Source organism: Diadema antillarum, unplaced genomic scaffold (genome assembly GCF_040938485.1).
Source record: "Diadema antillarum isolate AM-2024a unplaced genomic scaffold, OU_Dant_1.0 scf00000098, whole genome shotgun sequence".
NCBI lineage: Eukaryota > Metazoa > Echinodermata > Echinoidea > Diadematoida > Diadematidae > Diadema > Diadema antillarum.
Genome location: NW_027270987.1, coordinates 3,093,131 through 3,107,800, shown reverse-complemented (window position 1 = coordinate 3,107,800; position 14,670 = coordinate 3,093,131). Strand labels below are relative to the sequence as shown.

The following is a 14,670-nucleotide window of genomic DNA, read 5'->3' as shown; positions in this document are numbered from 1 at the left end:
CGTTTTGTAAAGGTTTTGGTGATGGTTTCGCGTCGCTCATCGTCCCGACGATTGACCATTGAATTTAAATCACCGTTCCGTGGCGAGTTTGTTAATCCATAATTGTTCAAACGTCGCACTTATCGTCCCGACGATTGTCCATTCAACTTGAATCACTGGTCAGAGACGCGTTTAGTAATTGTTAAAGCGTCGCGCATCGTCCCTAGGCTTGCCCATTGAACTTAAATCACCGTTTGGTATGAGTTTGAAACGTCGCACATCGTCCCGACGATTGCTCATTCAATAATAGAAATTGCTCGATGCTGAGGTGTTTATTTTTTCTAACATCGCGAGTGGTCCCGACGATTGCCCATTGAATTGAAATTGTCGTTCAATGATTGCCACCAGGGTAATTCATCTTCTGTGAAGCCTCGCTCTCATGTTTGCCATACTTGTCTGTAAACAATACAAAAACATCGTAACGAGATCCGATGGCTGTCAGACTCCCGAAATTCTTGAATGAATCATGAAAAAAAAAGTAATGAACGTACATTATTATCTTTCCACAAATCCAGAGCTTGAAAGAAAACATCCGGCATTTATTTTATCAACGTACGGAGTTAAATATCATTGTTATTCATTTCCGAACGTCAAAGCAAATTTCCGACACTTATATTAACATCTTTCAGAGCTGAATGTTATTGCTATTTACTTTCGAACGCACAAGCAAATACCCGGCATTTATTTTATCATCGTACGGAGTTGTATATCATTAGTAGTCATTTCCGAACGTCAAAGCAAACATGCGATATTTATTTAATCACCGTACGGAGTCGAATATTACTGTTATTCATTTCCGAACGCAAAATCGAATTTCTGACATTAATTTTAGCACCGTACGGAGCTGAATCTTACCGTTATTCAAATCGAAAAGTATAAGCATCCTTGGTATATATAAGCAAACATCCGACATTTATTTTAGTACCGTACGGAGTCGAATATTACCGTTATTCATTTCCAAAAATAAAAACAACATCTGACATTTATTTTAGCATCTTATACGGAGTCGACTGTTACCGCTGTCCATTTCCAAAAGTAAAGGCAAACATCCGACTTTTTTGGTGGCCCGACGTGCGTTTTTGGTGGCCCCGGTCCACCGAGCCACCGTTAGTGTCGAGCCCTGGTGTACACCTCACTAACCTCAGCTTGTTGGGGAAATTTATACTGCCACACGAGGGGAGATGCTTTCATCTCTTCTAGAGAGCTTCCCTATGAGCGAATGAAAATCTTTGTTTGGCATTTTCATTTCTATACTCCATAATCATTCGTTGTTTCCAAACATTTTCATGATGTCGGTATTTCAATATCATAATATTTTTCTTAATGTATTCCATTTTCATTCCTTGACCAAAGTCAGTATGTCCGCCACAAGTACGGTAATCGCTACGTTTCGCGCAGTGCAATATGTGCCGAAGTGCGAAACACGTGGTTATCAAGTTCAATGAAACGCGCCGTCCATGCGTGCTTCTTGTTTGGTTTCGTAGTAGCTCCATGGTTACGGCAAAGACAATAAACGGAGGAGGCACTCCGTATAGTTTTTTTTTTTTTTTCGTTTACAGTAAACAGTTTACATTCGATACAAATAAATTAATAGTCACGTCTTTTACTGTTTGATGATCGCCAAGTCGGGAAGAAGTATCTAGAGGAACTTCTCAGTTGATATGTCCGTGATGTTCATTCTAATTTTCACACGCAGTGGTACGCAGATTTTATGAGTGTGAGATCGAAAGAAGTTTCAATATATGTTGCCATGATATTATGTAGGCCTACTGTTGTGTAATTGGGTAGGTATAGCTCTTACACTATAAACTTCAGCTTGTTGCAGCGGCATCTAGGAAAGCGATATTTTCTTCGGCATTCGGGACCTTTTTTATATCATCATTATTTTTTTTGACACGTGATTTGATTGTAAGTATGAAGCGACGAATAACCCCTTTGTTTTGTTTTAGTGTTAACATTAATGTGTAATACACCAATACTGTTCAACGTGTGGTTTTTTTTTTTTTTTTTTTTACTGTTAAAGAAGCCAAGATAAGGCGACATTTTAATAGAATTATGCCGTTCGGTCGGTTTACAGACTGCTTATAACCTGAAATAGTTGCAGTGCGCGCATTTTTTTTTTTTTTTTTTTTTGGGGGGGGGCCACCTGTTTTCGCAGAAATTTATACTAGAAGGGTTGTCAGTTTTTTTCTTCTGCCATTATTTCCTCTGATATGATTTGTCGTGGCCATTAAGTTAGTTTCAACCTAAAAGATACGTGTCACGTAGGTCTATTGGTTGCCAGCACGCATTTATCTGACTTGTTGTGCGGTTAAGTCTGTTGTTGTTGTTGTTGTTGTTGTTGTTTTTTATCATTCATGGGAGGGGGCAAACAAGAGTGAGAAATGAGGGAGAGGTGAAATCAGAACAAGGAAACATCTGTTCATTTAGCTGTCACTTATGCCAGCAGTAGTAATTGTCATCACCATTGCTATTCAGATCAGTTTTATAGTCATATCCTATAACATTCAATACACGACTATCATCATCATGACATGAGAGAGAGAGAGAGAGAGAGAGAGAGAGAGAGAAAAAAAACCGCCACCCGTTCAAGGGCGTATACAAAGCAAACGAATCGCAAAGTAGATCAACGGGGGGGGGGGGGGGGGGCGTTTCATCAACGAGTTCGTCGGAGGTTTTCACCGACAAATTTGCCATCAGCCAATCAGACGCAAGGATTTCAGTAGCTTTTAACAGTTGTCAGTGTAAATCACTGACAAAAAGTTTCATGAAACGGTCCCCAGGAAGGTGGAATCATGGTACAATATTCCGTATGGCATACCAGCAATACAAACAGACACGTTACTGCAAAATAAATGATAGAACACAGCAAGCGAGCAGGCTAGAATCAAACCTCCTTTTGTAGGAAAGTCCAACAAAAGTCTTACAACATACCTGTAATCGGGGGTTCACACGTACACAAATTAGCATGTTACAGAACTCAATTTTTGTTACCCTTTAGCAAACTCCAGTCTTTTGCACATGTGGACACACACACACACACACACACACACACACACACACACACACACAACAGAAAATTAGTGCGAACCAGTAGCGCGATGCATAACCTCAGAAATCTTGCTGATATTTCTGAATGAGCGCGGTATTTGCCCCGGCAGTACTTGAACGGTCGGGTTTAGAAACTTGATTGAGTTCTTTTATTCTCATCATTAACAACAGCGTGCTCTCCACACCACTGTGAGGCACAAGAACAATAGTTTCATCGATTGGCAATTAGCGGGTTATTTTCTGTACGTGTGAACGGTTGCAAAAAAAACCCCCTCAACTTTCCGAGGGTGGCTGGAGCGTCTGAACCAAAAAGTGTACAATCCTCGCGTGCACACTCTTTTGTCTGAGAAGTTGGAAAAAAAAAAAAACCTCGAGTATTGGAGCATGTTCAGTAACGCGCTATTTTGCACATCGTGAAGGCGGGTATTGATATATCAGACTCAGCATGGGGGGGGGGGGGGGGCTGATGAAATCTAGCATTAAAAGAATGAACTACACTGACATACTAAAAATGATAAAACTGGACATGAAGTTCATGACCTCTATCCGAGTGCCTCGGACACGGGAAGTACTATGCATGTATCTACAAGCTACATTAAAGTAAAGCATAATGATATAATCATAAACGCTGCGATTCAAAGTGTTCTTCTGTTTTGCTTTCAGCAATAACCAAAACTGTATTTTTACGCTCGATTCACAGTGGAGCACTAAATAAATCGAGTGTATAATATCAATACTAACTCTTTAACTCTTAATGTGCCACGTTCGCACCTCCGACTCAGTCGACGGCGTGCCAACTTCGCATATTCTGCTCAACAAACAAAGCCGCCAAGACGGATCAATAAACCGCTAATTACTGCTAATCCCGCGGCACAATGAAAGCGTTTCTCGTGCTTTTGTTCCTCTCATACTAACATACTTGCATTCTATGTGGTGAACGACTATCAAGCGATGTTCCCAACTAGATTTACTCGTACATTCTATGTTTCTGTCACGGTTTAATGTGCAAAAGTCATGCCTTTATAGTAATGTAGCAACTGGTCATTAAAAAAAAAAATGAAAATAGAGTCGGCATACAATTTATATCGAAACAAAGCTTGGCATTCCTCTTTAACTTTGCCTACTATTACGCCCATCTTAACAGAAATTTGTAGAAGTTATACAAATTGGAAAAACAGTATTCTTTCTCAAAGCATGACTACCTTCGTGTCTCAGAATAACGTGGCACACAGGGTGTTTCCACCATGGCACATAAAGAGTTAAGAAGCAGGCCTGTGATTAGTCTGTTGAAGTATCTCATTGATATGATTTTTTTTTTCAGTCAATTGTGCTCCCCTGACTAAGCTATCAAGAGTATAGCTTTTGTGTTCGGAAACTGGATTTACGCAAAGCATACATTCACCATGTATAGTACAATGCTCCAATATTGATGAAAGCGGTTTCGTGTGTGATATACGTATTCCTCTTTCGGGTGAGTGTGCTGTGAAATCCGGTCATTTTGTTTTATTTTCAACTGCATCTCCTTATTTTGTAACTGTGGATGAGACTTTATTTCATTTTCTAAATCATGCAGGATGAGCCATACGATTATTTTTCGGCATAGATAGATAATTCGCCTTTTTGAATGACGAACCTTCGTGTAATTTTTGGATTAACAGATTTGTTACAGCTGCACTGGGATGTCTTCTAAATTATATTTTGAGGCCACTGAGATCAAGATGATCATGCGTAGGCGTATATAACTCTCTACACTTTAATGTACATGAAGTTGATCAATTAAGAAAAAATAACATATTTACTTTTGCTTACAATCCAGCACATTACAACGCATCGCACATCAACCTGCCATTGCCCAATAATCTTGGTAACAGCTCATTATTCCGAAGGTTCGTTATTCACAAGACTCTTTAGTCCGAAGATTCGTTTTTCCGAAGCTTCGTTATTCCGAATTTCATTTTCAATCTAACGAATCTCCGGAATAACGACCCGTCGGAATAACGCAATGTTCGGATTAACGAACCCTTTTTCATTTTCGGATTAACGAACCTCGGTATAGGAAATTTGTGCGTTTCAGATTAATGACCCTTCGGAATAGCGAACCTGGGAATAACGAACAGCACCAATAATCTTATAAAGAGAAAGGATGCCCGATATATACATTAAAAATATTGAGGTATAATTAAGATACAGCATTATGTACATAACAGCAACAACAATAACAACAACAAGATTAGGATTGAGTAAGCAGACAAGTTTTCAACAATGATTTGAACATATCGACACTTTCAGCTATACGAATATAGAGAGGGAGTTTATTCCAAAGGGGTGGGGAAATACAGAAAAGGTCATATATCACCATAGCGGGTATGTGCGGGACCACGTGATAATTGGAGAGAAGAGAGAGAACAGGCTGAAGTGGAGGAGCGGAAGGGAGGTAAGATTAATCCATAATATTTGTCTTGTAAACAATAAGGATGATTTTAAAGGTGATAGTTGATGTATGGGGAGCCAGTGGAGGGATTGGATAACTGAATTAATTTGGTCAGATGTTTTTGTCAGGGTTACAAGCCTTGCAGCTGTATTTTGAATTTTGAATTTGGTGCAATACTCGAAGCAGGGAGACCAACAAGAAGGAAATTGCAGTAGTCAAGATGAGAAGTAACAAATGCGTGAATTAGACGTTCGGTGGAAGACTGCTCCGATAACTTACGGATATTAATAATGTATTTTTACAAATACCCCTGAAGCAGCAGAACGACATGAGTTCTTAATGTGTGTGTTATTTCATTTGTTCGTTTGTTGTTGTTTTTTAAAGTTCAGATGCTTATCTACCATAACTCCTAGATCTCTGACGGACTGGGAGATAAATTTTTGTGAGAAAACTAGCCCGCCTGACAATTCTGATTTATCAGAATTCAATTTCAAATGATTATCGCGAGACCATCGCTTAATATCATCAACACAACTATGAAGTTTGCAGAGCTCTTCGACGTTGGGTATTTGGTAGTATGATTATGTAAATTTGAGTATCGTAAGATATCTTCACGACCTTTCACAAATATTTCTTAAAATAATGATCAATATTGGATGCCCGCGTTCTACAGCTGATCTAAATTACAGCGAATTATGTGTCCTGTCAATTGGAAACCTTCACAATACCGCAATTTAACCGTCAAACGCAATAGAAATGCCACAACCTAAGGATTTGAATCCTCGTTCATCATTATGGTTTCTATTAATGAAAAAGAAGGGACAGAACGAAATGAGATTAAGACTTTTATGTTAGTGAAATTTATCACTCTCAGCTGCATATATTTTGAAGGAAAATTAATGATTTCGGACATGTGTTAAAAGCATCGTCGACAGCGCGATGCTGCTCCATTTGGCATGTTTGGTGAAGCCTATTATATCCCCTACTCCATTCCCCCTTTCTTTATGAATTTTGGGGATCACATAATAGGGTACGCGCTCTTTTGAAATGAGTCAAGTCTTAGTTAGGCATATAATCTTACCTGTACAGTGATCACACTAAAGAACCCGATTCCACATCATTCTATCTAATCAGAGAATCGAAAAAGATAGCTTTTCTAATTGATGTTTGTTGATAGACCAAATCAGTGTATCCGTCCCGTGATTGCCTATCAGTGACGTAACAGCGCGAATACTATGCCCATACAACTGCTTGTGTTATCATAGGCCTAATCAGTTACACTAAGAAGCTGTTCGTGATGTGTGGTGTTTGCACCAAAATTAGTATGTAAAATTCATACAAATTTTACACTATTAAAATGGCTTACATGATTTCTTAGCTAGTTGGCAAGAGGGATACCCCAACTCACAAGCGAGCGCACCCTCTGCGAGCTGTGTCTAAAACGAGTCTCGTTGTGTGTGTTGTTGAATCAGCGTGTCTTATTCGATTCTTCTTGTATTGTTCCGCCAGGATGGTGTCTTTCAAGACAGCTGGACACTGCTTTCATTGTTCCTGGGAAAGGGTCATCTTTCTTTTGACGGTCAAGCCTTTCATTACTATCGTGGTGAACTTCACTAATCGTCCCCACGCTAACGTACAAAGGAAGGAAATGCTTTTATTATGTATCAATGCACGCGTAATACCATCAGTATAGGCCTATAAAACGAAAGTTTGACTCTATGTCCCGAACTGTAGGCCCTGTAATAGCAACTATACATGAAGTCAAGTATGGAAACGATGGATTCCCACTGCCAATCAAATCTCTCTCGACAAGGACGCGATCGGAATCGATCTGGATGTGATCGATCTACCTTGATCGACATTGGTTTTGGCTTCCTCCTATACACGATATTTTTTAACACTCTGTCGGACTATAGATCATAACATGCAGATTTGATCGGCAGTGGAACCCAGCCCTAAGGCGGATTCTTGTTCGAAAAGTAATAGCAGAAAATATCCTACACGAAATTCAGCATTGCATATACCGAAAGACAGATAGAGAGGAAAACATCGAGAAAGTAGTTCCAATCTAGGATTGAATGGATGGTATATATATGTAACTGAATGCCATAAAAAGATAGATAAATAAATAAAGAAATACAGCTCCAAAGTTATTCGCTTTGCGACGACCGCCACGTACACAATCCGAAAGTGAAGTTGGCTGTATGATTACATATTGCGCATAATGTCCGTTGGTCTGTCGAGGCGGTTGCTCAACCAAAACCCGTAGCATTACACTCTTAAAAAGAAAAGGGTAAAACAGCGTTTTAAAAGGGGCGAGGAGCGACAGCGTTTTCAAAATGTTGTATTCACCCTTTTTCTAGCTGTATCTAGCACATCTAACGTTGGATTCAGCTGGATAGATAGGGTGAATGCAACATTACCTTAAAAACGTTGTCACTCCTCAGCCCTTTTAAATGTTGATTTACCCTTTTCTTTTTAAGAGTGTAGGAGGCTAATTTCAATTTCAGATCGAACAGATATAGTCACGAGTTGTTTTGATCGATGCCATGCAATTTGCCGTAATTCGCGATAACGGGTTCGGTTCAAATTTACGAAGGTGATCGGAAATTCTATATTTAGCGTTCTCGTCATTTTGGTGCAAGTTGGTACTTGTTTAATTTGATAAGTCCCCATGGGTATGAAAATAGGCCCTACACTAGCGCCTGATTCTCTTTATTCGAGACAGTGTGTATATTGGTATTGTGCCATCATCACACTTGTGCTTGTTTTGTTCAAAACAAACTGTCTTTTTCTCCATCCTTTACACGTTACTTTCAATACGCAGTAGTTCAAAGGATGTTTTGATATACAGGAAGGTAAACGAGTAATTGCTGTTCGATCACCGCGATCCCCTGACTTTCAGCTAGAGCCGCGTTGGCCAGCACGCAATGCTAAATCCCTCTAACCAAAGATTCTACGGAACAGTATTACCCAGTGATGAAAAAAAAAATCCAACAAATCTTTATTTCCCGTTTTTTGTTGTTGTTTTTTCTGTCTCAAACACTGTCATTTCTCGTTGTAAAGTTATCTTTCGACATTATTGCAATAGTCGGGTAACGGGAAAACAAAACGTAAGGATTTTGTGTTTGATTCCGCACATATTCTCTTTATTTTACATATGTAGAGAAAGAAAGAAAGAAAGAAAGAAAGAAAGGAAGAAAGGAAGAAAGGAGACAGACAGACAGACAGAAAGAAAGAAAGAAAGAAAGAAAGAAAGAAAGAAAGGAAGAAAGAAAGAAAGAAAATGATCCCATGCTCGTCTAAAGAAGTTTAAGCTTTTCACGCTGCAACCTATTAGGTGACGTCTATTCGGTGTGGCGCTCTCTCACAATGAGTACTATGTCGCACGTGGAGTTTTCCAGTATTGAGCCAGAGATGAAGGGGATGCACTACTCGGGTCAAATAGGGAAGTTATTTAATGACGGATAATGATTCCTTGGTGTTTCATTTATCTGTTCAGAAAATTTCAGTGTGAAAAATTAGTAAAAGTGTCCCAAATCACGGTTGCTTTGAGACATTTTTTTTTCCGTTACATTTTTTTTTTCCAACCATCGACTTTACGGTGCGCTTTGCACCCATTGTTCTTGCCCGATCGTAGCCTTTTGTCAAGGCCCTCTCGCTGTAATGGGCGAGCGAAGCGAGCCCAGCCGACCGCGCCAGCGCGCAACCCCACTCAGCTACATTTGGGCTTTCTTCACCATACAGGCAAGAGGGCCTTGACAAAAGGCTGGCCCGATCGAGACTCCGCTTCCGTTGTAGAGCATAAGATGCTAATGAGCATTGCTCTTGACCCCATTGAAGACAAAAGGCATAGAGCGTGCGGCGGCGAGGGCTTTAGAATTGCGCAATACTGATGAGCTGAGCAAGACTCTGATCGGCGATATACACGCACCACATTTCATGAAGTGGTGATTGGCATGACGCACAATGGCGTTTGAAAAGTGTAGACACAAAGTACTATATGTATATATATATATATATATATATATATATATATATATATATGTGAGATATTTTATAACAGCTAAAACACAAAATAGCGAACTTACGACAGCTCTCCGTGTGTACATTTACAAAGGTTATTGGCTTCATCAATAGATAATTCATTCAAATAATGATAATAATCAGCTGTTCCCTACTATGTGACAGGCTGTTCAAAGTTTATCTTTGGAGATATACAAGGTTAATTTCCTTTTCGCAAAGACAATTCGTGTAATAATTCATTCGCTAATTCGCCAAATGAATATATGTGTACTTTTCCCAGTCCAAAGACTTATTGAATAAGTTATTGCCGGCAGGGAGAGAAATCGGAACAATAACTGATGCCCATTTTTAACTCGTGTTCTCTTTGTGAAATCTCTTCATCTGAGCACTTTTAGAAGTAGGGCCTATTTGAGAAAATGACAGAAAGCTTTGTCGCTACACAAAATGTGTTTGTTAAATAAGAATGTTTTTCGTGTAGTACGTGTACCTGACAGTTCAGAGGTCAAGTGTGCAAAGAATTTGCCTCAACAGCTTTGCGAAACTCGAATCAGTTGCCTGTATTGAAATGTGTAATCAGAATGAAAAGACTCGGACCTTCACGCCTTGTAACTGAGTACCACAGAACCACACACAACGAAACACACACACAAGAAAGGTGAGCTTCCTGCAATCTCAAGGAATGGATAATCAAGCAGCCATCATCCTTTCTTCGCCATTGATAGCAGGAAGTGACGTAATGGAGCGATGCTGTTGGAGAATCTGCATAAATGTCTGCTACAAGTACTATGTACAAAAAAAATTCAGACCCCCTTTGTGTTCATGTTTTGCCAAAACAAAAGAACCACAGTCAGTGAGACGCTAACTTACTTCATGTCCTATAAACCAGGGCTCCACACTAACTTTTATTTTTGGTGGCCCAAAGGTAAACATCCGTCCTTTTTTGGTGGCCCGATCAGGCCACCAAAGTCTTCATTTCTGAAATTTTGGTGGCCCGATGTGCGTTTTTGATGGCCCCGGGCCACCGGGCCACCGTTAGTGTCGAGCCCTGGATAAACTATGGTTACTATGAGTTGAACGTTGAAACTGCCTTTTGCCTCCAGGCTTTTATAATAGCATACAAAGCTCTTATTGTTTGCCTGTATAAAAAAGGCGGGAATACATGTACACCCTTCTCGCAATCATCCTGATCTGATAACAGAGTGATACATTTTTTTTTTTGTTATCTTTCCCCCGACCAAGACCGATGCCATTAAAAAAAAACAAGATCAATGCCATTAAAATAATGACCAAACAAACAAATAAACAGATCCATGCATATAACGAACAGAATATGCGTTTGTTTCATGTTTGTATAGGTTATCTCTTGATAATTGTTTTTATACCGTTTCCTAATAAGTACCTCTAGCGAAAACCCGACTTTTTTGTTCTTTTTCTCAAGGAGGGAAGTTAACTTCAACGTAAAGATAGCTTACAGCTACATTCAAATGGGGCAATCATACATTTGCATTGTCAATTGTAAATTTGTCGGATGACGCTTATAAACGTTTGATGATTTTTGTCTCCTAAGGCATTTTGGTTATGATTACAGACGTATCTATTTACAAGACATAAGTGATGGTTTAAAGAATTGATCTTCAATTTAGCAAGGATTAGTCTTATAAAGTCATGAATTCCCTTTACCCATCATGGTTAATGGAACTGCGACATCGTTGAGGTAACCACACCTTTCAATTTTCATAGTTCAAACCTAAATCGTAACATAATCAAAACTTAAGCAAAATATCTCAAAATGCTCAGAGGATGGCATGAATCAAAACTTTTTACGGAGATTGGATATGGCAATCTTTATTGACCTATGTTTAATACAAGTTTTCCACAGCTATAATTTCCGCCTATGATAGCATTCTGATGATTTCGATTGCGTTTTGAACACTTACCGAGCTATACTATCGAAACAGCTTTGACCTTTATACATGTAGTTCAATATGAACGAGTGTTTCGGACTCATAACCATCGTTCGTAATCGTAACCACACAGTAACAAATCAAACGAATATTGAGTAACGACTATCTTTATACATAGGCTGCCTAACTGATCACATGGTTTGACTACTACTTCAAGCAGGCTGAAAATAAAAGAAGAATGAATACACTTTTAATAATGATACGATGCTTTACAGCGTATTCACAGTATAATGTTTGCTTGCGTTTCTGTGTGCAATACGGACGGAAAATAAAATGCAGATAGATGCTATTAAATGCTAACACCCAACGCATCCAAATGTTTTTGAAATACATTTCATTGTTTTACTATACTGTTTGAAACGTCGAATTTACGAGTCCTTTAAAGGGTTACTACTCATATTATCAGGCAAAAAAAAAAGTATTAGGATTTCGATTTGCTCGCAAGACTAACGATGCTATGGCGATCGTTCGCAGCAGTGACAATCCGCTTCAATAGATCTATTCAATTATTCTGTTTACATTGAAAGAAGAAGGAGAAGTCAACTTTAAACTTCATTAGTTTTCTCGCCTTTTAAACATGTTTTCATGTATCATGCGTGGTATCGCTATTCCTTCTCATGGTAGTGCGTGAGATGGAGCGTGAACGCCGTCGCTAAGCAGGACTGCTTTAGCGTTTCGTCCGAGAAAAGAAACAGGTTGTAAGCCTCTCTGATATACAATTCAATGGTACGCGGCAGTTTCTTTTTGAATGGACTCCTATATTGTACTAGCTACTTTCAGGAGATTAAGATGACCACGCGCTTAACGTTTCACATAATAAAAGAACCTTCTTCATCCCCATCCCGACAATAGAAAGCGTCGCCTAAGCATCCACATCCTGTGTACCACCGATGCTTTTCGTCCCGTCTCTTTCGCGTATTCTACTGGGAATGTCTAGACCATAAAGTCTTTATAGATCCGAGCATGAATCATAAGAGGGCTTGCTCCAGTCGATTTGAGCGACATCATTAGTCGTCTTTAAGATGACAATAGCCTTTCAAACACAAAGTTCAAAATTGATGCGCCCCTCTAGCCTGAAATAACTATCATTCTCATATTCTATATAGACACTGAGGTGTCCACCGCGTACAAAAAAAGAGGGAAATTTGGCTCTTGCATAAAAATGGGCCAATGGTGCAATTCTAAGCATACTAATTCTTAGTTGTAAACTTACTAGACATTTGATAGAATGCATGGTACTGAAAAAAAAAGCACTTTGAATATGTTTAATGTAACAAACCGTTGTCAAGAATAACTCTATTTGACATCTAAAGTCAAAAATAACTCTATTCAATATCTAAAATGGCGCATGTCCATTTTGATACATAATATATATACTGAAAGTTAACGTAAAAGACGAAAATCGCAAAATTATAATTAAAGATTACAGGTAACAGTGTATCGTATAAGACTCGATAACTTATAAAGGCGGGCACCTATATCTCAGCCATTTCAAATCGCACTTCTCTTTGGGTTTTGGATTCACGATGAGCCCTTCCTGTCATACTAAAAAAAAATAATCACTGTCTGATTATGTCAATTACTATCGCAGTATATCAAAGTGAAATGAATATCCCTACTAACTAGTTACTACCTGTAAAAGTGGAAATTTTCGCGGTGTTGAAATTTTCGCGAATTTCGCGCAACCAGAAACTAGCGTGAAAATAAAAGCACGTGAATATTTTTTGCTTGCTGTATGTTCCTGTGCGTGATGTCTTTATTCCGCGGAATTAAAAACACGCGAATCTCTTCTTACCCGGCCAAACGCGAAAAATTAGTCGCGCGAAAATATCCACTTTTACAGTACATGACACAAACATAATGATGTCTTGAAATTTGTTGTGAAGATGATAGATGAATGCTACAAAGAGATAGGAGGTAGAACATATCCTAACCGCATTCATGCAAGACTAATGATATTGTAGCAATAGTACCCTCCCCCCCCCCCAAGAAAAAAAAAACAACCCCGCAATAATCATAATAATAACAATAACGATAACAATGATGATAACTGCAAAAAACTCTTCTCTATTTAGAGTAGCCTCTTCAATGCTATCAGTGCTCTAGCTATAAGAGGGCCCGCCTGACATTATTATCGTATATAGAGTTGCTATAGGACGGAATAGGACGTAATCGCTGCGGGGAGGGAATTGAACTCGGGTCCTTCGACTGGGAGTCGTGAAGCTTAAATATCCACCGTGCCACGGCGCCCTCGCCCCCCAAAAAAGAGGAAAACCAAAAAACACCCAAACAAAAAAAAAGAAAAAAAACAATGTTATTTGGCATAAAACAGTCATGATTATGCTTGATTTTTATGGTTCATCCCTGCAATACTGAAGATTTGCGATTCTTAATATCATTAAAGTATCCGTGGCATAAATAATAATTATGCTTATTGTCGCTGGCATTCAATGCATATAGTGTAGGCAAGAACTTCCACTTGCATGCTAATTTCTTGGTTCTCGGGAAATTTGCAAAATTATCATGCACGCAATTATTCCTCGTTTTACAGTAAAACCTTGTGTTCGCATGTTGCAACTTAAGCGGTAAAACAATACAAAACCAAAGGCAAGGTTAAACTTCGTCTTCTTTACACATCATTCTTAGGATGATCACTGACATGACAATTTTGTGTGTCCACCGCTTCAGAAAGATTAACTGTCTTATAATTTGATCGACATTGTGGGATTAACATCTGCAGGAAGAGAACCTGAAGCATATTCCAAAATTCGGTTCAAATATATTAGGCGCCAAATCTTCAAATTTCATTCTATGTTGACGAATTCATATACACGGACGAAAGGGGAATGGTTAGCAATGTATACAAATTTCCGTCAAACTTCCAATGGCCCATTTAAAATATTATGCAACATGTAGGTTGATTGTCAGATCATCAAGTGATCAGCAACAGTGTGAATACCGCTGTGCCAGCGTGTAGTCATCACAACAAGCAAGAATAGCTTTTTCGTATAATGTACAAGCACGTCAACAGTACGCGGCAGTTTCTTTTTGAATGGACTCCCGCTATCTACTTTCAGGAGATTAAGTTTGCTACGCTGAACGTTTCACGTTATAAAAGAACCTTCTTCATCCCCATCCGGACAATAGAAAGCGTCGCGT

At 39.0% G+C, this 14,670-nt stretch overlaps 1 protein-coding gene across 1 annotated transcript in view; it reads right to left on the bottom strand.

Moving 5' to 3' along the window:
- The window catches only part of LOC139718667 (reelin-like), a 105,552-nt gene that overhangs the window by 33,933 nt on the left and 56,949 nt on the right, over positions 1-14,670 (bottom strand). The window lies entirely within an intron of this gene.